The following is a 27625-nucleotide window of genomic DNA, read 5'->3' on the forward strand; positions in this document are numbered from 1 at the left end:
TCTTTTTATGTTTCTTTACATGCCAATCATTTTCTTTGAAAAGTGGACATTGAATATAATACATTGTGTTGCTTCTGAACTTTGTTGTGTTATTCTGAAAATTAGTAGTTTTTTATTCTAATATTTAACTTTGTCACCTCAAAATTTGCAGCTTCTGCTATCTGTGCTCTGCTCTTGTAGGTTCCCCTGTTGTTTTGTTCTTAGCTTACCCCCCTGTGAATCTTCTCTGTGCCTGTGAAATTGGTCCGTCACCCAAATTGGTCCGTCAATCATTTTTCTGCCCCATTTCTCTAGGATAGCAATTTGAATCTTTTAGGCAGCTTCCAAATCTCTCCTGAATTTCCCATTTCTTCACTCATTTTACCTATCTCTTTAACATCCAGGTTATTTGGGGGGTATGACTTGCTGATTTTTCTCTTAACTATGAGCCACATTGTATTTCTTCTTTATAGTTCTCATAATTCTTGATAGTATGCTAGACCTTATCTCTGAAAGTACAATAGAATTAAATTAGTAAATAAGCGTTGAAATCATTGGAAATATCCATATTTTTAATGACATTTATCACTTATTCAACAGACATTTATTTAAACCTCATGATGTGAAATTCACTTTATAACACTCTAGGAGTTGAATATCCATTGTCAGAAATGAGAGCCTACAGTGCAGGTGGCTGAGGAGCTGCAAATGCCTTAGGAGAGACTTCAACAGGCTTCAGAGGAAATTGTATGGCAATTGTTTCAGGGCATCAAAATTCCCTTGCAATAGCATTACCAACCTACTTTTTATATTTCAAACATCCGGCTATCTTAAATCAGGGAACACCTCCACATAAAACTATGTTTAAGTATATAGTTCCCAAAATGTGAGAAAGACACATCTAGTACTACATCTGCACTGAATTCTTGAGGGGGGAGGGAACTCTTTAAGGAAGGAATCATTGATATCAACAATATTTTGTTAAAAGTTAGATATGCCCCCAAATACCATCAATTTGTGTAAAAAATAAAATTCAATTTCCTATAAAAAATGACCTAAACATTTCCATGAATTTATATTTTTTGTCTATAGTATTAATAGTTGGAGTATGTTTTGCTACTAAGACCAGGGACTAAAAAGGAAAAAAAAACCTCAAAATCCAAAATCTGCTCTGTAATTTGACACTTTTGCTTTCACGGATTTCAAGGGATCTTTAATCCAGAGAAGAGAATCCAAGAGGGAATAAACTATCATTTTATGAGGAATACATAAAAAGAATTCTCTAGTATGAGGGGGCACTGGGCTTCTCCTTAAACTCCAAAATGAAATGTTAGATTTTATGATACTGTTCAACCTCAGGAGAAAAGAAAACCAAAAAGAAGGAAAGAAAACTGAAGACAGCTCTCAGCAGAAATCAGTTCCATAATTTACCAGCTGCTATTAAAGTAACACTGCCTTTTATTTGCCCTAAATTTCTTTTTTATACATTTAGTCTATTCTACCTATTATAAATAATCTGAACTGTAGATTACATTTTCCTGATAATCTGTTTACTCAATAATTTTACAATCAAAACTAAACCAACTACTTGTTTATAATCTAAGGGATGAAGTATACTTTAGTGATTTTTACTTTTATCTAAAAGTATTAGAAGATAGTTCAAAATATGTTAAAATCAAAAGTTTTATGAATTTTAATTTGTACAACGATAGTAAACATAATGACTGCTTCGTGCAAATACTTGACGTATAATAGTTATAAAACTGCCTTTCCAAAATATTTTTTACTCAGACCTGACAATGTTTGGCTATTTATATGATAGTTACAGAAAAAGTTTTAACTTATATATTAATATGGAATTAGGTTGACACGTGTGAAACACATTTTTAATGCACATCCTAATTTCAGAGAGACTAGAGGAATCATTACTTCCTGGGCAAACCCAGGATTTCCCATTTTTTAAACAAGGAAAGAGTCAGCCAAACTTAACGAATGTTTCTCAGAGCATAGATAGACATGGAAGATGCCTTTCATGTTCAAGGAAGGTATGAGTTTAAAAAATTACCAAAATAGCATTCCGTTTGAATATGTTATGGGTGTAAATACGTAGCCAATGATGATAATGTCTGAAGGATTTTATCAACAGTCTGAGTTTAAGCAAATGCTTCACATCTTGTTATCTCAAGAAAACAGAAGCAAACCTTTCTGAAATTAACTTGCCTTTACGTGACTTGAACAGTATGTTTATTCAAGAATGAAGATGACTTGTCTATTTTTTTTCTTTCTGTATTAGTGAGGTCTCCTTACTTGGCAATGTATTCATGCCAAAGACGTCTGTAGTTCAAGCTCAGAGTGAAACAGAAATTGCAGTTGCACACTTTGTACTCAGAAATTATCAGTGTGGTGCCAGCTCCTGAAAGAAACAGACTTGCTTCTTGGCATATTCCAAAGAGGGCAATTGTTCAAAGAAAAAATTTAATGCAAAGCATTTAGGGTAATGTTATGTAAATAAGCAGTAAGACTTGCTGTAGTTATGGCTTTTTTTCTTCGTTCCCTTAGTTCTGTGATTTTTGTCTTGAAAGTTCTTACTTCGAGTTTCATGCAACCTCATTATTTCTTCTTGGCATTTTCTTTGAGACACAACAGCTGCACAATATTGATAAACTCTAAGAAGGTTAGAATATACCACATAGCCATGGCTTCAATTTAAATGGACCATATATAGAAACTCTTGAGTTTGCACCATTTGTGTTGCAAAATCTTCACCTCTATTTTATATTAAAAATGCAAAATCTAAAAGCTATACACAGTAAGTCTCTCAGAGCATCTTTATTCTAACATAATAATCTTCACTTTTACTATATTATAGTTGAATTTGATAATAAAATTTAGGTCTCAAAAATGATGAATAATTAAATAGTCAAAATGGGTCTAAAATATTTCTTCCTCAATAATGTCATTCTTTTTTAAAGTTCTTCTTTCTCCTTTCAATACAAACTCAAATCATCTGTTGAGGTCTTATTAAAAAAATCATATCAGGAAAAGAACAGAATTGCTAAGCATAAAATTATGGGTGAAGTCACAAAGGAAAAGGAAATGATATATAGAATTTCTATATATGTAGAGTTTAGTTCTAAAACTAAAAGCAAAAATAACAACCATTTAATAGAAACAACTAAACAAATGAGGAAGACCTGGGGAGTATTTGCAGCAAGGGTTCAAAGGGAGAAAATATTTTAAATAAATAGCTCTTAAAAGGAAACACACAAAAATGCTAACAGAAAAATGGACAAATATGGTGTACAGCCAATTTACAGCAAAATAGGAAGTACAAATAGGAAGTGTATAAAATCCTACTTAACTCATCAATAAGCAAAGCCATCTATAACAAAACACTATTAGCCAATAGTAGTGAAGGTGCAGAAGGACAGACACAATCAACCCTGGTGGTGAGACTATCAAAGTGATTTGCATACCCTTCTGGAAGGAAAGTTGCTAATGAATATTAAAAGCTTACTAGGATCATTTTAAATACTCATGGCTTTACATAATCCATAAAACAACCCTGTGAGTTACTGATAGTCTTGTCTCTGTTTTACTTATGATGAAACTGACACAGATGAGGTTAAGCTGTTGTTCAGGTCACAGGGGAAGGAGACCAACAGCAAGGCGGAAGCTGGGATTTTAATCCAAGTCCTCTGATTCCAGAGCTCATGCTCTTAATACCATGCTCAAACGCCTCTGAGAAGAAACAGGAATTGGGGAGTGGGCTGGTGGCAGTATACTGGAATCAGCTGGAAGGGCTTTTTGGAGATGGGCAGGTCTAATTAGAAAAATCATACAAGACAGAAGGTATTAGCCAGGGTTTATGAGACAATCAGTAGCAGCAAATGTCCAAGCCAATCCACTTTTACTGACATGCATTATAATTTTCAGTTTTAAGTGTTTGCATTTGTTTTTCAAGCTCATGTATTGCCCTAATAGCCACGTTCTTTATATTAACAATGCTCTACGGAATGAAGGAATAGGAGATATGTTTGCTTACTACATAAATTTCATCAAGGCTCTAGGCAAGTGGAGCCCTTATTCGTCTGAGTGGCAATGTTGAAGTTATATTGAGATTGTCATATCTAATAGAACACAAGCCTAGTGAGGACAGAGACCCTCTTTGCTTGCTAATGGGTACGGCTGTATACTAAGCACCCAGCACAGTGCTTGAGCATGGTGAGGGCTTTGAAAACACTTAAGTGCCTGAGTGAATAAGATGGTTGAAATTGCTGTTTAATGTATTCATAACCCAGTTTTCATGAAATCCTTGTCTGTAATGTAATTTCATGCCCCCTCTGAACTGTGAGTGAGTACGTGAGGTCACATCAGGAAGCAAGACGATGCTGACATTTTCCTGGACAGAATCCCACATCCTCAAAGTGAGCTGGGCAGTGTCATCACAGCAGAAGAGCTCTACGCTTCTCAGGTGCACCTGGAGGTCTAAAAGATGATGTTCTACTTTGGGCTCAGAAAAATGAGGGCTTCAGAAAGGACAGTGGTTTATTTATCCATGTTCTGTGAATAACAAGTGAGTTTTGGCCACTTTTAAAACAGTATAAAGAAACTATTAAAGGCATAATTCTTTAAGAGAAAAATGATAGAGTTTGAAGGTAATAGTAGTCTGGAATCTTGGATTTAAATTCACCTCTGTCTGTACCCAGAGTTGAAAATCACTCTGAGTTTATTTTCCTTTATCTGGCAAATAAATAGGTTTAACTACATAATTTTTAAAATACTTTACAGTCCCATTGCCTTATGACTTTTTGTTAGGGTACCACATTACTGTATGCAAATCAGACAGCTTTCATAATTCTGTTTTCACCTTCTCATATGAAGTAAATGATGACAAAATTATAACATAGAATTGTCATGGTCTCCTCATGAGTATTGGGCTATGGCATTAAGGGAAAAGACAAGTTCTTCTTGTGGCCAAATCCCTTCCATAAATTTATATTTAGATAGTTAACTCATAAGGTGATAGTCTGCATCATTATATGAAGCATAATATAAAAATATCAGTGCTTTTTGTTCACTGACCAGAGTACAAAGTGGGAGAAAACCTCACTACATAGGCACTAGAGTCAGACAGCTTCAGCCCAGAAACACAGTTCCAACACTTTTAGCTCTCTGAATTGGGCAAATAACTTAAACCTCATTTCCTTACTTATACAAAAATGGGGTGATCATATTTATCTCAAAGATTACTGGGAGTTTGTGGTGACATTTGACACACGGTAATTTTTATCATTTAAAATAATGGGGGAAAGCTTTATTGATAATAACCAAACTGGAAAAATCTAAGTGTTCAACAGGGAAATGAGTAAAAATATATGACATTTTCATACAATGGAATATCACTTAGCAATAAAAGAATTAAAAACAATACACAGAGCCTCATGGATGAATCTCAAACACATTATGTTGAGCCAAAAAAGCCAAGCAGAAAAGGGCACTTATTATATAAGTCAGTTTATATGAAGTCTGTTATGGGCTGAATTGTATGCCCCCCAAATTTAATACTGAATCCCTGCCCCCCAGTACCTCAGAATGTGACTGTATTTGGAGATAAGGTATTTAAAAATGTGATGAAGTTAAAATGAGGTCATTAGGGTGAGCCTTTATCCAATCTGGCTGTTGTCCTTACAATAAGAGGAAACTTACACAGAGAAACATCAAGAAATTTCATGCACAGAGGGAAGACCACATGAGGACACAGTGAGGAGACGACCATGTACACGTCAAGGAAAGAGGCCTCAGGAGAAACCAACCCTGCCCACACCTTGATCTTAGACTTCTAGCCTCCAGAATGTGAGAGAATAAAGTTCTGTTGTGTGAGCCCCCCCAGTCTGTGGCACTTGGTTATGGTAGCCTGAGCAAAGTAACACAAAGTCTAAGAATGAAAGTTGGAACAGTGTGGCTTCTAAGAAGAAAGATTGATTGAAATAGAAAACTAATGAACTTTCTGGATGAAAGTATGTTCTACATAGGTATTGCATCGAAAGTCATTAAATGGCACATTAAAGTATGTGTATTTCGCTGAATATAAATCTTACCTTAAGAAAAATAATCTCTACATGGAGGTTGCAGTGGACCAAATGATTGTGTCTCCTCAAAATTCGTATGTTAAAACCCTTACCTCCAAGATGATGGTATTAGGGCCTTATGGGAGATATTGATAATTCAGTCCTGAGGATGGGGCCCCCATGATAGGGTTAGTGCCCTGGTAAAAGAGACCCCAGAGAGCTCCCTCACCCCTTCCTCCATGGGAGGACACAGGAGAAGATGCCATCTATGAGCCAGGGAGAGGGCTGTCACCAGACACTGAATGTGTCAGGGCCTTGATCTTGGACTTCCCAGCTTCCAGACTGTGAGAAATAAGTGTTTGTTGTTCAAACCACCCAGTCTTTGATATTTTTGTTAAAGATAGAACAGACTGAACAGGCTAAGATAGAAGTATAAAGATTTTCCCAGCTGTGTCTAGCTTTGTATTTGTTTGCATATATCTTCTCTGAAATAATTGATTATTCTCAGAAGACATTATGAGCAAAATTTTAAATATATATATATTTCAGTGGTTTGAAAACATTTTTGTGGTGGGATAGCATAAGTTTCATTGGTGATTTTTTTTTTACTATTTTTATTCATTGATTTATCTGTTCATTTTTTAATCAAATAACTAGTGACTCTGCATGCATTATGAGTGGATACAGAAATCAGTAAGACTTTCTCCCCAAGCCGTCTTTCCAGGGCTCATTTTTAATAAAGGAGATAATATAAACAATCTTCATACAAGGCAGAAAGTTGCTAATGACATTGACTAACAAGGAATAAATCTGTGGGTATCAAGGGGTAAAGAAGATATGAAACTGCGAGGCCTTCATGACCATGAAATTGAGCGTGTGCACCACAGTAGAACCCCAGTTGTGCTCGCTGTGTGAGCGAGTGACTTCACAGCAGGGTGTTTTGAAAGGCAGAATGGAATAAAGTACATTAAAGCAGTTAGGCACAGCACACAGTAGCTGTTTAAGAAAAGTGTCTCCGTACAATTTCATGATACACATACCTTAAAACATGCTCCTAAATGTAGTGATAAATTTAGTCCTTTTCACTCATCAAAAAAAAATACTTCTGATTTGTGAAAATGGGTGTGCATTTCCTTGCACCGCCATGAGAAAACAGAACGCTAATGAGGCAATTTAATTTGCATTTACAATGTACTTGGTGTATTGGCATTTATAGACATTAGTACAGCTCATAAGGAATTCATTATTGATCATGGTTGTAATGATAGCCCCTAAATAAAACAAGGTGAATATTTGGTTTTATTTTCTTTTCTTTTTAATTGAAGAGAAGTTGATTTACAATGTTGTGTTAGTTTCTGGTGCACAGCGAAGTGATTCAGTTATACACATATACATATATAGATATAGATATATATTCTCTTTCATATTCTTTTCCATTATGGTTTATTACAGGATATTGAATATAGTTCCCTGTGCTCTACAGTAGGACCTTGTTGTTTATCTATTTTATATATAATACAAATCTTAAAAGTTTAGTCTTAAATGAAATCTCTTCATTGGCTCCCTGAATAAATTCAGGCTGATGACCAAGGTATACAGAACTCCTTGGGAGTGGGCACCCTAAGTTCCAGCTATTTAGAATCTTCTGACATTCTTCAAATGTGTCAGGTGACCACAGAGTGCTTCGTTCCCACTCAGGAGATTCCTTTGTTCTCTTGCCTCACAACCTTGCCTCTCAGGGTCTCCTAGTCAACACCCACCTGTCTTTGATGCTCAGATCGAAAACTGCTTCATTCATGAAGACCCTTACTCTAGACGTTTGATATCTGTAAAAACTTCCATCAAAGGACATGCATCACTTCATTAAAATTTGGGGTTTAGAGCTCTCTTTTTCTCTCCCCTTGAAGGAGAGGTTATTTTGTGCTTCTTGTTTGTAACCCCATTGCCTGTCATGGGACCTGTGCACATGATAATATGCTCTCACCTGATAATTGTGAGATGAGTGTATGGATAAATGAGTGAATGGATGGATGAATCAAAGAATGAGTGCTTTTTGTGGCATGTATGGAGTGAAGATGGGGTTGGGGCAGGAGTGGGGGAAAAACATGATCTTTAAGATTCCATAGTAACAAACTTTTCCAAATATGTTTTCAAAAAATAACACAGCACAGGATTTTAGGGCTAAATGTGCATTTTGTGTAAAGGATACATTTATCCCAAGGGAAAGAGGAGATGACTTACTATTACTAATCCTGACCACAGGTATATTTCATAGAAGAATGCATTTTTATCAGATAATATTGCTATATCTTATTAAAGGCAAAATTTACAGATACGTTTTATTGTAGTCATGGAATTAGTCGATGCAGAAAGGAGAAAATCAACTTACAACGTGAATCAATGCAGCCTCAAAAAGAGGAACTGTCAGTGCAGTGGGGTCCACACAGCCTTGATGTATGTCACACTCCAACTTAAAACTTTCTAGCCATGTCTTAAAACTACATAGTGACATGTATTTAGCACTGACCAGGTGCCCGGCTGTGTTCTAAGTGCTTTGCTACCATATTCTACTCAATCTTACAATGGCCTAATGAGATAGGCGTCATTAGACCCTGTATGCAAGTGTAAAAATCCATGTCCAGAGAGGAAAATGAATTGGCTCCACACATATGTTGAGGGAGCAGGGAAGCTTGGTCTGTGAAACCAGTAGCTGAGCTTTTAGTCTCTGCCCCTCTGCTCCTCTGTGACGCTTGCAGAGCTGCCTGACCTGGGGCTTCGTTTTTGTCATCTCTAACATTTAAGGGAACTAGGGATTTCAAAACTTCTCTTTAATACTCATTGTTTTTTGTTTGTTCTCTTTCTCCACTGGAATGGGGATTGGCCAAAGTCGCTCTCACAAAAATACTGTAACTGAAGATAGATACACATTTTTGTCATATACGAAAACACTCTCAGAAGTGGCTGCATACTCAGACACTGTGATCATCTGTTTCCACAGGGTAGGATTGATGAGGCTTTACCCTTGCTGTCAGGGTGAAGATCTTTGATTGTCTCGCCCTTACGACTGCAATTGGACTTGGCCTGTTTCATATTTTCGGGGAAACCTTGTCTGTGCCACTAGAGAATAGCTCATCAGAACACCATGGTCGGCACCAACAATGGGGATTTTGAAAATAGTTGCAGTGATCTGACTCTCATTACAAGAATTTTTGTATCATTTTATTCAATTAAAATATGAAATTCATTAAATGTCATGTCTGAATTATGGCAACAGCTGTGAAAATTATTTCTCTGTCTCCACCCTCATGTCTTTCTAATACATTCATGTGACTGTGGAAATAATGATCTTTTAAAATGCAGATATGGGCATTCCATTCCTGTGTTTAAATATATGGATAAATCTTAATGACTTCAAAGGAGTCTAAACTTCCCAGCAGGACCTAAACGTCCATCAAGACCTGCGTTTCTACCTGTGCTTGCATCACTCCCTGCCTCCTTGTACCCTGATGTCCAGGAATCCTGGGTGGTGTTTCTCCAACATCTCAGCCTTGACCTTGTTCTACTGTCTGCCAGGAACCTCTCCCCTCACCCTCATGCAGGGGCAATTCTTACAAAGAAAGGAGAAGAAGAAAAATATTGTTTAATAACTCATGAACATATTTGAAAAACATTGAAAATATATTAGTAGATATAATCCAGAAATGTTGTTATTATGATTGAGTTGGCCTTACTTCAGTAGTTCATAGTGAGTTTGACATTGTGAAATGTGTCAGTGTCAATCACCATACATATTTTTATTAATTCATAAAAGGTAAATACCATGTGATCATCTCAGTACATCCTGAAAAATAATTTAATAGATTCAGCAATGATTTACAAGAAATATCGTAGCAGACCAGGAAAAAAAGAAATTCCCTTAACCTGAAAAAAAGTTAGGTGCAAAATACCTAGAAGCTACTTAATAGTAGAATATTAATTTAGGATAAAGTCAAGAATATTGGCTATCTATACTTCAACATCCCACTGGAGGCCTTAGCCATGCAATAATTCAAAAAAATGGTAGGGGTTAAAGTTCTCAAAGTTTGGAAAAGAAAACCCCAAACTATCACTATTTGCAGATGATACAGTTATCTAAATCTGGCTGCCTAAATTTTTTATTTTAGATTCTTATAGAAAAATGTGCCATTTGTACAACATATTGTATACTCTTGGCTCCAAGGCTCTGGTAACCCTAGGACAAGCATAACTGATTGGATAAAATTTTCAACATGTTTACAACTCATTTAAGGCACCCCAGTAGTGTAGACTTGGTCTACGAAAAATCACAAATAGTAGAAACGAATTGTTAGAATTTAAAATTAAGTTTAGCAGGGAGGTGCTTTATCTTCCCTCACTGCATTGGTGAGGGAGACCTTCCAGTTGTAGGGTCACAGGGATGGCCAAGCACAGGACACCCAACACGGGAAAGCTGAGATTGACAGCTGTTTATTAATCACAGAGTCTCAGATCCTGGGGATGGGGACACAGCACATTACACAGGCCACACGGGGGCTGCGCTTGGGAACAGAGAGAACAACCAGGGCTTACAGGGGGCAAGCTCTGGAGGATCAGTAGGGCCAGGTGCCCCTCGTTCCCACAGGTGGATGTGGTTGGTTTGTTTGAATAAACCCATGGGCTGGCAGGAAAGCAAGGTCACTTCTCCAGGATGAGCAGGAACTGGGCCTGGTTCCCTTGATAAGGAGGGTCTGTCTAGGTGACCTTGTCTTCAGGATCACCGTAAGGAGGGGGACTTGCAGGTGGGCATTCAAGGTCACCTGGTTTTCCCAGATGTCATGACAGCACATAGTATCAGGCTTTAATTTTAGTTCTTATACCACAAGGTGCCAGATCTAAAATCCTCATTAAAAAGTCACCTGCATTTCTATACATCGACTACAGCATTTGGAAAACACAAATTTCAAAATAATTTTTACAAAAGTAGAAACAAGCAGAAAGAAACCAACAATAAAGTTATCAGTAGAGACTCAGAACCTTTCTGAACATAACTATAAGCCTTTATTCAAAACAATTAAATAAACAAAAAAATGCATTGTATCCATTGATTGGAGGGCTCCTTGTAAAAATACCAGTTCTTCCAAAAATTTGTTTGAAAAATCATTTACATTTTTCATGGAATTTGAAAAGTGCATTCCTTAATTATATAGAATTTGCAAAAAATTGCAAATTATTGAGTCAGGTGGAAAGAATCACTGTCCTTAACGTTAGGACTTATTGTAAAGCTGTAATATTTAGGATGGTGTGGCTGCCACAGACTTACAGAGACAAATCAGAACAGAAACATAACGCACTGGCCCCCAACAGAACTACCTCTGACTCTAATAAGGAAGAAACTCTTCAATCAACAGTACAAGGATAACAGTGATCCATATATTTTTAAAAAGTAAAACTGAGGCTTCCTGGTGGCGCAGGGGTTGAGAGTCCGCCTGCCAATGCAGGGGACACGGGTTCGAGCCCTGGTCTGGGAGGATCCCACATGCCGCGGAGCAACTGGGCCCGTGAGCCACAACTACTGAGCCTGCGCGTCTGGAGCCTGTGCTCCGCAACAAGAGAGGCCGCGATAGTGAGAGGCCTGCACACCGCGATGAAGAGTGGCCCCCACTTGCCCCAACTAGAGAAAGCCCTCGCACAGAAACGAGGACCCAACACAGCCATAAATAAAATAAATTAAAAAAAAAAAAAAAAGTAAAATAGATCCTGACTCCATCTCATACCTTCCCTCCAAAATTAATCCCAAATGGATCACAGAATTAAAGGCAAAGTCAAGCTTTAAAAAATGTGACACGGGAATTGTCAGAATATTTTCATGTCCCCAAAGAAAGAAAAAAAATCTTTAGCAATGCCCAACCCATAAGGAAAACAAGCACTTGTTAACTTGGTTTACATTAAAATTAATAAATTCTATTAAATAAAAGTCACCATAAAGACATTGACCATAGGGAGAAGATATTTGCAAAACATGTAACTAAAAAGCATTAGTTTTCATAATATATATAAAAAAAAAACTGGTAAGAATGAGAAAAGGGCAGGTGTGCACACACACACAAATTAGACAAAACAAGCCAAAGACTTGAGCGATCACTGTACAGAAGGGAAAACAGAGACATCCATAAAAATACGGAAGTAAACTCAACAATCCTAGTAATCATAAGAAGGAAAATCAAAACCACAATGGGATAACACTTCACAACCAGTAGTATAAAATGGTAAAATAGTTTTGGAAATTGATTTGGCATTTCTTAGAAATGATGAAATGGGCACATGTTGGCTGAGCATTTCCACTCGGCATAAGCCTTGGAAAATTCTTATTTTAAGAACCAGATGTTCAGCGTGAGGAGATTTGCATCTGTTGTGGGTCGTTGCCACCCACCCAGCTCCACATCCTCCCGTCCTTGCCTGCTTTGTGTTAACAGGGACGGGTCCTGCAAGCAGTTCTCTCTGCCAGCTGGCCACAGCTGGGCTCCGTCTTTGGAGAGAATAAGAGAACGGGAAGGTCCCTCCATACCATGGCAGGGAAAGGGAGTCCTTTCCTGGTTCTGTCCAGCTTTGTTTACCTGGCAGCCAGCAGGTTGGCATGCAAGAGGCCCAGCAGCGTGCACCTCTGTGGCCCTCATGGGCCAGCTACATTCTGATCCTTCCAGCAAATTCCTCCACCACTTGGAGATGACCGTCTTGAAGGACCAGCTCTGTCCACATCCTCCAGCAAGCGTCTTCCTACTTGGGGCTGCTGTCGCCGTCAGCAGTGCCTTCTCCAAAGAGGCCAGAGTCTCAGCCTTGCTCTTCCTGGTCTCTCTCCCCGAGAGCAGTAAGTGCTGTCTGCATTTGCCCCTGCTCTACTCCCGCGCATTCTCCCCCCACCCCACTTTTTTTGTAGTGGAGAGTGTTTTACCAGCTAACAATTCTTTGTATTAAATTTTCACCTTTCTCCCTAGTGGATCTCAGCTGAATCCTAATGTTTATATGTATAACAATGTGTATAGCAACATGTTTTATAGTTAAAAATATATTGGAAAAATAAATATTCATCAGTGATAGATTATGTAATTAAATTGTGCTACACATATGTAAAATAAAGTATATAGCAGTGAAAATAAACCAGATCTATACACATAAACATAAGTGAAACTAAAAAGTATCATGTTGGTTGAAAAAAGAAGCCATAGAAGATTATGCAGAGAGTATTCATATATGTAAATTTTAAAAACTGGCAAAATCAAGGAACATATTACTTAGAGATATACCCATATTTGTAAACCAAAATAATAATAAGGAAATTCTAAGCAGAAAATTGTTCATCATGTCTACCCTCTGGGACAAGATGACAAATGTGCTCAACTGGATGGTGCCAGTATTATTCTATTTCTTAAGGTGAGCAGAGCACATAGGGTTTTTTGTTTTAATATTGTGCTTTTAAAATGTGTCTATACCTATATATGTGTATATATAAAATAATTCTTTTTTATTTTAAATGTGTGTAAGTAGGGCAAGATTTGCTAAGTCTAAAATCAAGAGAAGATATCACAAGTTATAATAACACCAAAAATAAAGTTTAGATTTCCAAATCATCAGGCAAATATATTACTACAACTATGAGTAATAAATTAATTAATAAATAGATCAAATATATGATGAATATAAACATAAGATAAAACAATATAATGATAAATTATATCAATAGATTATTAATAAATGAATCAAGCGTTTGAAAATAAACAAATAATCAATGCTAGTGATCACATCACTGCAATTGAAACAATGCAATATATTCCTTTACTTAGTTACGTTTTAAATAAATGAAATTGTCCTGATGCCAGGCTGGCAAGTATTTGGATTACAGTTGCTTCTGTTCTGTCAACATTTCCTTATATCAAACAAGGGTAAAACTAATATTTTATTCACCATGAGTACATAAAGTTGTCCAGTTTAGTAAAGATGAGAGAACAAAGGATCCATGAACACAAGCTTCTTCCTTTCACACATTTGTGGAAAGTTTGTCTGAAAGAGAATTGCTACATTTAAAATATTTGCAGTGGAGAATCCATTCCTTTCCCTTTTCCCATTTAACTTCCTATTAAAACCTGTCTTAGCCCTTCAACCAGGGGTCCAATTCATGCACATCACCCAATGGAGACATCCTGGATGGAAGGTTCTTTGTGCAGGAAATCAGAATGCACCTCATGTGTCTCAGATCGCCGCAGGTGCCTTTACACCTGACTGAGCCTCACTGTTTCTGAAGCATGAATTTTCAGCTTTGTGGAAAGTGGAACAGCAGGGGATCTGCAGTGATTGCTACCTGGGTCCTTGTTCCAATTTGAATGTTTTACAGGTCTTTTCCCTTGAAAAATGTTTTCTAACGTAGGTCATGCTTCTCAGGAGTCACGGACTGGAGACTGGTGTTTGCTCTTATTTTTTCTTACAAACCTAGAACTATTTCTACCACTACAGGGAACCTTGAGGGCCACCCTTGTACAGTGGTTCCAAATGTGAATAATGATCAGAAGCTCCTGGGAAGACAAAAAATCAAAATTAAACATCCCAAGAATGTCTGCTAGAGAAGGGATAGGTGCTTAGCCCACTTTGGAACCATTCTGGGAAGTTTCCATGTTTTCTAATCAGCAAACACATCCAGGTTTAGTGACAGGGCTGGTGCAAGTAGGCGGTACTCTCATGTTCCTGATGCAGAAGTGGCGTTTATACCGGTTGCAGTAGGTAGAGTTCTGGCATTTAGTTTTTAACCACAGCAGTGAGGCCATTGGTGCATGTTTGGGCAGGGGGGGTGCCTCCAAAGCTCAGCCTAGAGTCAACCATTCTGCATACTTAATGTCTTTTAATAAATGGCTTTTGTGCTTGAAGTAGAGAGGTTTTGTTGTCACAACAGAGAATTCTGTCCAACAAGGAAATTGACCAAACCAACTGCATGTATAGTTTTGGAGCCCAGGGAATATTACTGTCATGGGATTTTTTCCCCACATTGCCTTGGAGCAAATTAAAGGCATTTATCCAGAAATTAAGAAAAAATTGAAAAAAATATATAAATATCTTCCTTCCTTCCTTTCTTCCTTCCCTTCGTCCTTTCTTTCCTCCTTCCTTCCTTCCTCCCTCCCTTCCTTCTTTCTTCTTTCTTTCTTTCTTTCTTTCTTTCTTTCTTCTTTCTTTCTTTCTTTTCCTTTATTTCTTTCTTCTTAATCTAGAACAACAAATTCAGAGGTCCATTAATAATAGAAAAACTGAATACCCAGGCCAGGCTAGATACTGGAGACAAACTTTAGTAGATCCTATCACACAGGGAAATCACGTTTTCATATAAGAGCCTGTGTTACACCATCACAATGTTATTTCCCAAATGGAGTGGCAGGTATGTGGTATCCTCACTGGGTCAACAAGAGGGCTCTCCAGATCTGCTTCAAGATCAGGGAAGGGGGTCAGTGAGAGGGACTCAGAGGCAGGACTTACACTTACTCTCTTTTCAGGCCCTGATGCAGCTGCCACCCCACTGGCCCTGTGGCCTTGGCTACGTGGGGCACTTTCTCAAGAGCACAGGGACCCTGGGCTTGTAAACTCTGTTCAAGCAGTAAGTATGTAAGGTTACTTCTTCTCAGCCTAACCATAAAGCTGCAGGTACATGCAGAAAATTGAAGAAATTGCCCAATAAAATTTCCAGTCCTTCAGGCATAAAAATGGGAGATGAGCAGCCTGAAATTTAGAGCCGTTTTCTTGCCTAACTCACTGTGGGCAAACCGCAAGGTGTCTGGCAAACTGCAAGGTTTCACCATCTTCTTTATTTAGATTATATATATTTCTGTATGAATATTTTTATCATAAATTTCTATATTTAGAGTTTGACTTTGGATTGAGATGCGTTGGGCACAGAGAGAGAATAAAATCCGGTTCTTCCATTTGCTAGCTAGAATTCAGTTCAATTTTCCAAGCCTCTGTTTTTCCATCTGTGAAGTGTACAGCCAACTTCATTCCACTGTGCCGAGCCAGTGAGAGAACCAATATCTGATGGCTGGTACAAAGTCAAGGGTCAACCAATGTCCAGGATTTCATAACAACGGATACCTAAATATATAGGTTAGTAATTGTATAATTTTTCGTACACTCATTAGTTTAACAAGCAATTTCTAGAACGGAGAGAGTGATGTGGGAAGGGTGTTGGAGGGCATAGGAGATTTTAATCTAGAAGAAATGTTTTACGGGAAGCACAGAAGAAGAGGACTGTTGACACAGATAGACAACCCGAGAGTGATGGTAAAATAATATCATTCTTCTTCTGGGGACAAGGACCACTTCAGCTTCAATCATTCCAGGACTAATGAGGACCCACAGACCCTCTAGAGGGAAGCTGAAGAAAATTAGGGACACGAATTAGAATATGTTAAATAGTCTTGCAGCTACGAATGATGATTATTGGCTGATAAATAGGTCACAGAAGACTGTGTTGTTTACTGCTGGTGTTAATCTCTCAGCCACAAGTGGGAGCCAAGGCTTCGGTGCCTGCACTTTTTCTTCCCCTAAGTGATGTGCCTACGTAATGCATAGACTAATCTACTTAGAATTTATGTACTTGCAAACGACATCTGAGACTGTTTAGACATTTTTATTAACTTCTAAGTAAAGTTGATTTCTCATTCTTGTAATGGTCCAGAGACTGGAGATGCTAAATGACTCTCAGATTCTCCTATTCATTAGTTCATGTCTTCACACTTATCTCATGGGGAAAAAATTTACAAAGATAGAGAAATGGGGAAAAATGACTTCTTCAGGCAATTTGAAGGCAGAAAAAGTTGATTGGGAATTATCCTAATTATCTCCCTGACCACACTGGACCCTGTAGGTGGAGTGATTTAAGCCATAACTACTTCTCAGATTAATGAGACTGAAGTGTGATTTTTCTTATTCTAGGTCAAGTTTCACTAGATGTTTTTCAAACTTCAACATTGGACTAACAGAGAGCAAATGGCACTCTACAGAAATCCACTGACTTCTGTCCTACCGGTGGATTGATTTGTTCATGTGCACCTCAGACAGGAAAGCACTCGCTTCCGTCTGGGTCTGGTCCAAATTGAGAATGCATTGCCTTTTGGTTTGGTGTGGAAAACATCTTTTATGTCTGAATTGTTTCTCTGTCTCTGCCTATGAAGATACTTGCTCCTCTGAATCCAGAGGGATCGTTCACTGTGAATTGCATCTGAGAGAAATATCAGGATAGTGCATGCCCATTAAAAATGTGTATTTTCACAGTGTAATAAAGCACCAACCAATTGTATATTTTTCATGCAGGATCTCAGGAAGGTTTACGTGGGGTTCCAATGAAGAAGATAACCAGTGGGATTAAATAGTTCCCACATTCCTAGGAACAAACAATGAGCATCAGTTACTCGTAGCTCCTATAAGATTGTTGTGTGTAAACTGTATGTGACCAAATTTCCCTGATCAGCTTGAAGCAGAAGATTCCAACTGTGTGAGAGCGCTGGGGCGGGAGAAGTTGTGGTCACTCTCCTCATTGGGCAGTGCGGGTTCCTTATGCTGGGAAAGTGGGGGGCTGCTTTTCTTCTCTCTGAAGCCGAAAGGAGTCAGGCTCAATGTCTGGAGGAAGGGCAACCTGAGGAGAGAAGCAGGAGTTCTTGGAAGAGGTGAGTGTGCATCTTCCAGAGATAGGAGGTGTGTGCAAACACAGACACAGCCCTCCACCTGTGATTCAGAGGTTCAGAAGAACTCATGTGGTAAGGATTATTTGTCAAGTGATTCTGAGCGAAAGGTGAGGTCACCATCTCTTCCCTCTAGTTCCCTGTAGCCTTTGGAGAGTGTTGAAAGGGTCCTGAATTTTTATTTTTTGCTTCCACAAGAAAGAACCATGGCGATGAATGGAGGAGCAAGATATCAATATATGGCCCAGCAAATGCAACCCCCATCTCTGAAAATACGATGGGAGTATATACGAGGATTGGGGCTAATAGGTAATCTATCTTCACACCTGAGATGGTCATTGGTGATGCATGTGACCAAGGTGAAGCTGAGGGTCCCCACGAGGAGCCACACATCACCCACACAGAAATTACCACTCACCATATGCAAGAAAGAACCAGAGCTATATCAGGAATTCATTCCTTCCTCAACACTGGGCTAGCCACGTAAAAAGCTATCTCATCCCTGCCCCTGTTCCCCTTTCTACCAAATGGCAATGCCACTAGGGAAGCTGAGGAGGTATCTGAAAGTGAGATATCCCTCCCTCATCCCCAGGCTGCAGAGGTGATAGCAATGCCCACGCTGGAGGCTAGGGTAAAATTTTTAAAGTTTCAGAAATAAAATTGTACAGAAGTTTATGGATTCTGCCTAATTACAACTCCAGGATTAGAAAAGTTCATGCAACTTTGCACAGATGAAAGCTGTGATTGGAAAGAGCAATAAATGTATTATCACAAGATTATTTATTTTGATCAATTCACAACTATTCTGAGTACCTACTATATAAGACCTTGGTCTTGATTCTAAGTGTATAAAGATAAAATGCCCAGGCTCCTATTTCTGAAATTTATAATCTAGGTAGGCAGATAGTCAATGACAATATAGTTTGATACATGCCATTATACACCAGGTGGTGTTACAATGGGAAGAGATTCCCCAGCCAAAGTGGGAAGATACATCTTTAGGGTGGGGAGTTGGGAGGTGCAGAGATAAAATGGTGCAGATTACAGGAAAGTGTTTCTACAGGAGGGGACACTTGGTCTGAGGTTTGAGAATAGACTGGGTGCTGCATCACTTTTCAGAGAGAGAGACGAAGCGGGGGAGGCAGCATAAGAAAAGGTGTAGTGATTATAGTGTATGCTTTCTCAGGAAATTGAACATAGTTCATTAAATCTGGAGCAGAGTTTGTGTGCAAAAGAGTGAGGAGTTGAGGAGAATGAGGAGATCCTGGTCAGAGAGATGTAAGCAGAGTCTTGTGAACTGTAACAACAACTGAAAGATTCTTCAGTGCAAACACCAACTCAGACTAAGCAGAAAGGCTTGTCAGAAGGGACAATCATGACTAAATAACAAATGCATGTCAGACTCACTCTGGGCCTCGGGGATTCTTGTCTTGAATAATGAACTGACCTTCATGTGAAAACATCTGTAAGGATTAAACAAATAAGAATACATATAAAAATGTTGGACTAGTCAGCCATTGTTCAAGTATATTCATTTCACAAGGTGATAAGTGCTTAGTTTGAATTAATTAGGATAATTTCCCAGAACAATTTTGCTACTGGAAACAAGCATCTGGTGATACTGGAGTGTGACCTAGTGATGCATCTAAGAAAGGTTAAACCAAGATTGTAGCTGCTGGAAGGATTAAATTATCATATTAGTGACTTAATAATTCCCTTAAATGGGTTTATGTGTAGCGGTATTAACGTATGTCCTCAGATCAGTCCCCTAGGAAAGGTTCAATTAAAGAATGGTCCCTGGATTGAATATTTCCCCAAGAAAAAGAATATGGCAAAGCAGTTTGGGTTAATTCATTTGAAGTGGTCTCTATATTCTCTCGCTGGTCTCCCCCTTCCATATATTTTTCTAAATGCTTGGCATTTATTGAGTAAATATTTATGCAGGACTGACAGTATATTTGAATATTGTGAGAGGGATAAAACGCAACATATAAGATTGTCCTCATATAAAAGAGCTTGAACATCTACTGAGAGAGGCACAGCCTACATAGATAGATCTATTGTGTAACGTTGCAGGTAACATAGCACTGAGCCCCAGAGAGAGGGGCTGGATCATACGTGCTTAATTCTTCTCTTAAAACTTCACCCTTTCTCTCCTAGCAAAGGAGGCAGAGACTTCTTGTTTACAATAACAGATCTGAGTGGTCCATAAACTACAGTGACTTTCTTCTGTCACAATTTGGTTTCGGTTCCTTTACAAATATTGTATGCAAGATGTATTCTGATGATGTAATCATGAAGTACAAAATGGTATCACTGTAGAAGTTTGATCGCCGTAGTTACTTTGAGCTTTTCTATTCTTTTACCCACTTGGTCATCTTTTATTCATAAGGGACTAGTTGCTATAGTGTTAGGTGATCAATCTTGACAAGGATTTGCTAGAATTAATCAGTCAAGTCTAAGAATGTTTAACAGGATGCTACCTCTGAGGGACAGGTTAACAAAATAGCACTCGTAATGCCTTCTGGCAATTCCACAGTTAAAGAAATTATGTTGGTTTTTGTCTCTAAATCTGCATTTTTAATTTATCTCATAATCTGCCCTCTGACACATATGCTACTTCATAACATTTGAAAGTACCAAAGCATAAAAAATAAAAACTGGCTAATTCCCAGCCTGAATGGACATCAGCACCAAACCCAGTTCCTATCTGATGTTATTTGGGTAGCATATTCTACAGTGGTAAATTCAAGATACTAACATACTGTAATGCTGCGTTACTTTTTAAATGAAATATTTGACATCTATCAAATAAGACATACTACATCTGTATGTTATGAAGCAGAATACTTAAGGATAGCATTGTATTTATAAATTTTAAATATAACATACTTTTACTAAATACAAAATTCTATTCATGAGGAAAATGGAAACCAAGACCAAAATAAGAGAAAGGCCCTGAAGTGAGTTTGCATTAACATTTCTTGCTAAATTTATCTTTTCACCAACAATGCAGAAAGAGAACATTTTTGCTACAAATGTCTTACTAATTCTAATCACTATTTCTATTCATTAAGATGACCTGATTATTCTTTTTATAATTTATTTTCTATTGAAGACCTGATTATTCTTAAAGATTTACTTTAAAACTTGTAAATACTCAATGATCAAAATGCATATTAACAGATATGAATTACCTTAGCAATTTTTAATGTTTCCCAAAATAAAATGACTTTTTTTAATACAGAGTAAATTTTTTTTTAAAAACTGGATACTGCACATGTGGATCAAATATTTGAAAAAAGTATTCTTTCATTACCAAGTGCAAACTTATTGAGCTGGAGGTAATATTAGGGTCCAAGGAGGATTTAACTCATTTTGCAATAAGTTAGTTTGGGACCTCAGAAGCATAGCCATTATATCAAATAAGGGAGCAACCTTATACCTCCAGATGATCAAAATATTTGGTTCAGAACCTCCAAGAATGTGAAATAAGGGGTAAAGCTAGGTGTCAGGAAATACACAAGAGCTCAGAGTGAGATGGGGATAAGAGACGGGGATAATGATGGTTAAGAGCCTGCAGAGAGAAACGAGCTAGACCCCTGGGAGCTAGAACCTGGTTCTTCCTGTGTGACATTTCCAGGCTGCTGAGACATCTGTAAAATAGGGATTCCATTCCATACCTCACTGGTTGTCACCAAGCTTGAGGAGAGAGTGTGTGTGAAGTGTTTAATCACTCCAGCACTGGGTATGTGATGGCTTTTACTGTGCACTCCGGAGAAGTTTTCCAGTCCCAGCCCAGACCAACCAAGCATAGGCTATCGGAAATCTGAAACGTGGGGGACTGTGGTCTTCATGTGTGTCTCCTGGTCACCAGCCCACATTTGCTAATATCCCAGAATACTGCAAAGAGGACATGGATTTGGCCCCAAAGTTGTATTTTGACTCTGTTTTCCTCTAAGTAGGTCATGAGTTCCTTATGGGTATAACAAGACCTGTTTTAAGACTCAATAAGATTGGACATAACATATATGCATAACACAAGGCATAGCACTTGGCAGCTGTGAAGGAGGCATTACCATCATTATAGAGACTGGCTCAGCATCAGCTCTGAAGGAACCTCAACCCCCAGCTGAGGTGGTTTGACAAAGCAGGAGCTTACGCCAAAGTTACATGATCCACTGCAAACCCTGCCCAAGTGGTCATGGCAAATCTGAACTGTTTTACAAAAGGTGTCACACCCTGACTGTGGTATCAATACTTACAGAGCAAAGCCCCAGAGTTCAAATTCAAGGTTAGATAGCACAAAGATGATTGCCCAGATTATGAGTGCAGCTTTGATCACTGGACAGAAGACATGAAGTCAGAATGACTGAGTGGGTACCAACGTGAAGAAGAGATGCTCAGGGAGGTCGGTTAGAAAAGAGATTCAGAGGAGAGGTGGCCAGTGGCACAAGGGTTCACCATGATCGGGACGACAGCCAACCACCCGCTGGCTGGCCAAGAACACCACGTAACATCCGGGACATCTGCAGAGGACTTTCGGAGGAAATCAGTAAAGTCTATGTGGTGACAAAAGAAGGGGAAATCTGTATCCAACCAAGTGCAAAATTTGGGGAACAACAAGGCATAGTGAGCTCCAAAATTCAGTCCCAGTGCGTTCATTCAGTAATTATGCCAATGTGTGCATTTTGGGCTCAGACAAGTGCTCAGCACAATTCTTCATGTCAAGACACACACACACTACTATATATAAGACAGATAACCAACAAGGACCTACTGTACTGCACAGGGTACCCTGCTCAGTTCTCTGTGATAACATATATGGGAAAAGAATCAGAAAAGGAATGGATATATGTATGCGTATAACTGAATCACGTTGCTGTACAGCTGAAACTAACATAACATTGTAAATCAACTCTACTCCAATAAAATTGTTAGAAAAAAGAGCAGATCTTATCCCTAAGTCCCTTATTTATAAGACTAAGTTGATAATGTGTATCTTATGTTTGGGAGTGGGAGTTATATGTAATTATGCACATAAAGCAGCAGGTGTGGCCACTACTTATAGCAGGTCCGTTAAATACTTCAATTGTAACTTTTAAAACAGTTGATAAAGTTCAAAAGTGAAGAAGACTTTCTTTCCTCTATGCCTTACAACACCAAATCTATATAGTCTAAAATACTCTAATATTTCTGAACAAACTGTGATTTTATTGAGGAGAACAGCCAATTCCTCTCTGGCCCTATTCATAAGGAATATGTGGAAATGAATGAAATGCTGATCTTCAAATTTCTGTAGAAATTTTAATTGATATTTAATAGCCATATTATTCTAAACAGGAAAAATGTTGGTGTAATTTTCAAGCAAATAAGTCAAGAGGCCAAGGTTTAAATTTTAATCCTAAAATTCTAATTTATAAAAATATTTTTGGGGCTTCCCTGGTGGCGCAGTGGTTGAGAATCTGCCTGCCAATGCAGGGAACACGGGTTCGAGCCCTGGTCTGGGAGGATCCCACATGCCGCGGAGCAACTAGGCCCGTGAGCCACAACTACTGAGCCTGCGCGTCTGGAGCCTGTGCTTCGCAACAAAGAGAGGCCGCGATAGTGAGAGGCCCGCGCACAGCGATGAAGAGTGGCCCCCACTTGCCGCAACTAGAGAAAGCCCTCGCACAGAAACGAAGACCCAACACAACCAAAAATAAATATAAAATAAATTAATTAAAGAAACGTTTAAAAAAAATTTTTTTTTCTATCATCAGTATTAAATATTTTGTAAACACGGTCCCACTAACTCGACATGGAGATTTCATTTTTCTATTTCCTTCCTGGACTTAAATGACATAGACACATGTTTTTACGCACTGGCAGTAAAATTTACATGTCTTTTTGTGTTTTTCTGCCCTAATTTAACATCATGTTTCTTAGAATCACCAATGAACAAGACAATTTCAGAGAGTGGCTTAACCCAGAACAACAAATCATCTATTTTAAAGAATGAACCAAATAAAAGAAAAATGCCATTCTTTTAACTAACATAATACTCAGATTTATAACTATGATAGTATTTATTTGTCTTCCTGCCTTTTTTCTTTTTTGTGTACATTTTCCCATTTTCAGGAGTACCTAGATAGAGTCAGCACAAATCTAAGGAAGTAAAATCAGACAGAGGTCTTGTGCTTCATGTTTTATAGCTCCATGGAAACAAGGCATGATATCCTGTAGACAGGCAGGCAGACATTACAGACTATGACCTAGCCATAAAGAGTTTTGGATGCCATCAATAAATCACTCCCTAATAACTGTCCCAAAGAGCAGAGTGCAATACAGCTGGCTACTTTTAGGGTAAAATCTCCATAAAAGAATGTGCATAATCAGAGTTATCTTAGAAAAGATTGGCGTATATAGCAATATATGCAATAATAGCTCCAATAATCAACTGCAGATGTTAACAACACTTTAAATTGTATTTGTATGGATATACATGTATACCATTGAAATCCACCAGCCGCTGTGAAGTAGTATTACTTAAAACAAAAGAAAGAAAGAAAAACAGTAAGAACAAAATAACATACCTGAATGAACTCTTGTGTAACTGAAAGGGTGGTCTGTTTTTACCAGATAAATTCTCACCTTTACATGTTACTTAATATACATGAGCCTCAGTTTCTAAGCTTTAATTGTATGTGAAAATGATGTCTGTCTCATATTACTGTTGAGAGTATTAACTGAAAAATATTTTAGAAAAATATTTTAAATTCTATACACATATTAATTAGTATCATTTAAAATCATTTACAGAATCATAGATTATTTATTTTGTTTATTTAGTCAATGTCTTTATTCACTAGAGCATCTTACTGTAAGAAATACATAACACATCTGTTTTTAGTGTAGTTCTTACTTGCTGGAAGAGTTATACAGTAGAGAGCTGATAAAGAATGAAGGGGGTTTATTTCAGTACTTCCCTGTATACATTTTGCTACAGTGCTCAATTACATAATGATTAGCTCTATAAGAATTAACCCAGAAATAGAAAGAGTGGCATGTAAAATATAAACTGTATAATAATTACAGTGCTTTATTCCTACCTAAGTAAGACTTACTGTACCAGAAAGGTCCCCATTTGCTTGATCTCAATTTTGTATCATGGTTCTATTTTGACTAATTCATAGTAAAATAGAAGTAAAACAGTTTGAATCCAATGAAGTACAGAATTTTAAAAGGGTCATTATGCATTTTTTTAAATGGACTGAAGTTTCTAATTCTTTTTCATTGAACCAGAGAAGTTAGAACACTTGAAATTCGCTAAACAAAATTATCATCAGTGGTAGATCAATCTAAACTGCATCCAGGTGTGTCATTAGAATAGGGGACTATCCAGGAATAATGATTCATGAAGAAATTTGCAGAATTGGAGATGCTTAGATGGGAAAGAGGAGGCTCAAGGTTTGGGCAAGGATCAGAAAGACCATGGGCTGGGCAACGTGCACTTGTTTAGAAGTACCTGGAGAACTTGCCTGTGGGAGAATACTTAGACAAAAAAAGATGGAAACAATAAGTAAAGGATACAGGAAAATAAATTTGTCTCATTTTAAATTATTTTCATGGAACAGAATGAAATAATGGCTTGGTGTGGGGTTTCTATTGCTAAACAGCAGGATATCAAAATATAGGATCTTATAAGCTGAGTAACTTTGGATGAGTTATTTAAGCTCTGGTTTTGGTTTCCTTATGGCTGAAATACTGTGAAATGTAATGTCTATAAAGTATCTGAGAGAATTAAAAAAGAAATTATATAGAAAGTGCTGAGCAAAGAGACTGACACAAAGTAAGTGCCCTAGAAAAATTGCCTATAAAATTAGACTACTGCAAGTGAATTTTCTCTTTTTAATATAGATATTAAATATATTCTTATTAAATAAATGCATATGTATTTATTTTAAAATAAGTATTATAGCATATATAATCATATAAATATATATTATTTAAGTAATAATGTATGTAATAATATATGTTTTAAGTAAATAAAAATTGATATTAGCATAATATATTGACATTGTAGAATTTGGGAAATACAGAAAATATAAAAGAGAAAAATCACCTCTACTCCTACAATATTATTTATATGTGCTTTATTCTAATCAACTGCACTGAGATGATGGAGCATACAAAGTTTTACACTCTGATGTTTTCACTCAATAATAATCTTTTAGAAGCATAATTTTAATGGCTGTCTACTATCTCTGAATGCAGACATAACAATAAGAAGACCCACATTATTGGCTATTGTACTGTTGATCACTCTCTAGTTCTTTAAATCATGTTGAGAATATTTGCATCTATGTTCATAAGGGATTCTTTTCTTTTTCTTGTAATGTCTTTATCTGGTTTGAGTGTCAAGGTAATGCTGAACTCATGTTAATTAGTGTGAAATTATTCCTTCCTCATCAATTTTCTGCAATAGATTGGGTAGAGTTTGTATTGTTTCTTCCTTAAATTTTTGTTTCGATTACCAGTGATACCAGATGTGTGTCTAAAATTATTTAATGGGAAAATTTTAAGCTACACTTTTAACTTTTAGATAGATATAGAACTATTCAGTTAATCTATTTCTTGGAGAAAGTTTTGTTTCTTTCAAGGAACTAGTCCATTTTATCTAAGTTGTTGAATTTATTAGTATAAAGTTGTTCATAACATTCATTTGTTATTCTTTTAACATCTGTAGAACTTGTATGCTTCCTCTTTTAGTCCTGATATTTATATATTTTTTCTTATAGGGCTAGCTAAAAGTTTACCAGTATTAATAACTTTGCAGAAGTAGCAAATTTTGGTTTTATTGTTTTCATCACTTGCTTTTACATTTAGATTTCATTGATTCTTGAACTCATTCTTTTTATCTCCCTCTTCTGCTTATTTTGGGTTTAATTTGCTCTTCTTTTTCCAATTTCTTAAGTTGAAAGAGGAAGTCATTTATTTGAGTCCTTTAGTGGGATAAATTTCTAATTAAACACATTAAGCTCCATATGACAGCTTTTGATATGTGTTTCTATTTTTATTCTTATAAAAATGTTTTCTGACTTCTTCATTTGTTCACATGTTATTTAGAAACGTGTCTTTTAGTTTCTAAAAATTTGAGAGGTTTCCAGATATCTTTATATCATCAATTATCAACTTAATTCTATTGTGCAATAAACAAATCAGTAAATTAATAAATAAAATTCATATGCTTTGAATCCTTTTATATTTATTGAGCATTGTTTTATGATCTAGAATATAGTGTATCTTGTTTAAACTTGAAAATATTATGTATTCTGGGTTGGGTTTTAGCATTCTATATATGTCTACTAGGTCAATTTGATTAATGATGCTGCTCAGATCTTAAATATCCTTAATGAATTTCTACTTAGTTCTTCTATCAGTTAATTAGAGAAGGATGTTTAAATATCTGACCTTAATTACGGGTTTGTCTATTACATTCTCCTTGTTTTTGATGTATGTATTTTGAAATTCTGGTAATAAGATGCATAATCATTTAGTACCATTATGTCCTCTTGATGATATAATCTCTTTATCATTATGGAATTACCATCTCAAATAAAAGTTTTTTTGCACTGAAGTCTACCTTTTCTGATTAATGTAGCAACTCAAGTTTTATTTGGACTCGGATTAGTTTGAATGTTTTCTTCCATTCTTTTATTTCAATCTGTTTTATTTCAGCCTTTATATTTATTGTGGGATTCTTGTAGGCAGTATTTACTTGAGTCTTGCTTTTTTAAAAGATCCAATCTGATAATCTTTTCTTTTTAAATGGGTTGTTTAGACTATTTACATTTAACATAATTATTTGTGTGTTGTGTTTGTAAC

The sequence above is a fragment of the Balaenoptera musculus genome, chromosome 13 (assembly GCF_009873245.2).
Source record: "Balaenoptera musculus isolate JJ_BM4_2016_0621 chromosome 13, mBalMus1.pri.v3, whole genome shotgun sequence".
NCBI classification, from domain to species: Eukaryota; Metazoa; Chordata; class Mammalia; order Artiodactyla; family Balaenopteridae; genus Balaenoptera; species Balaenoptera musculus.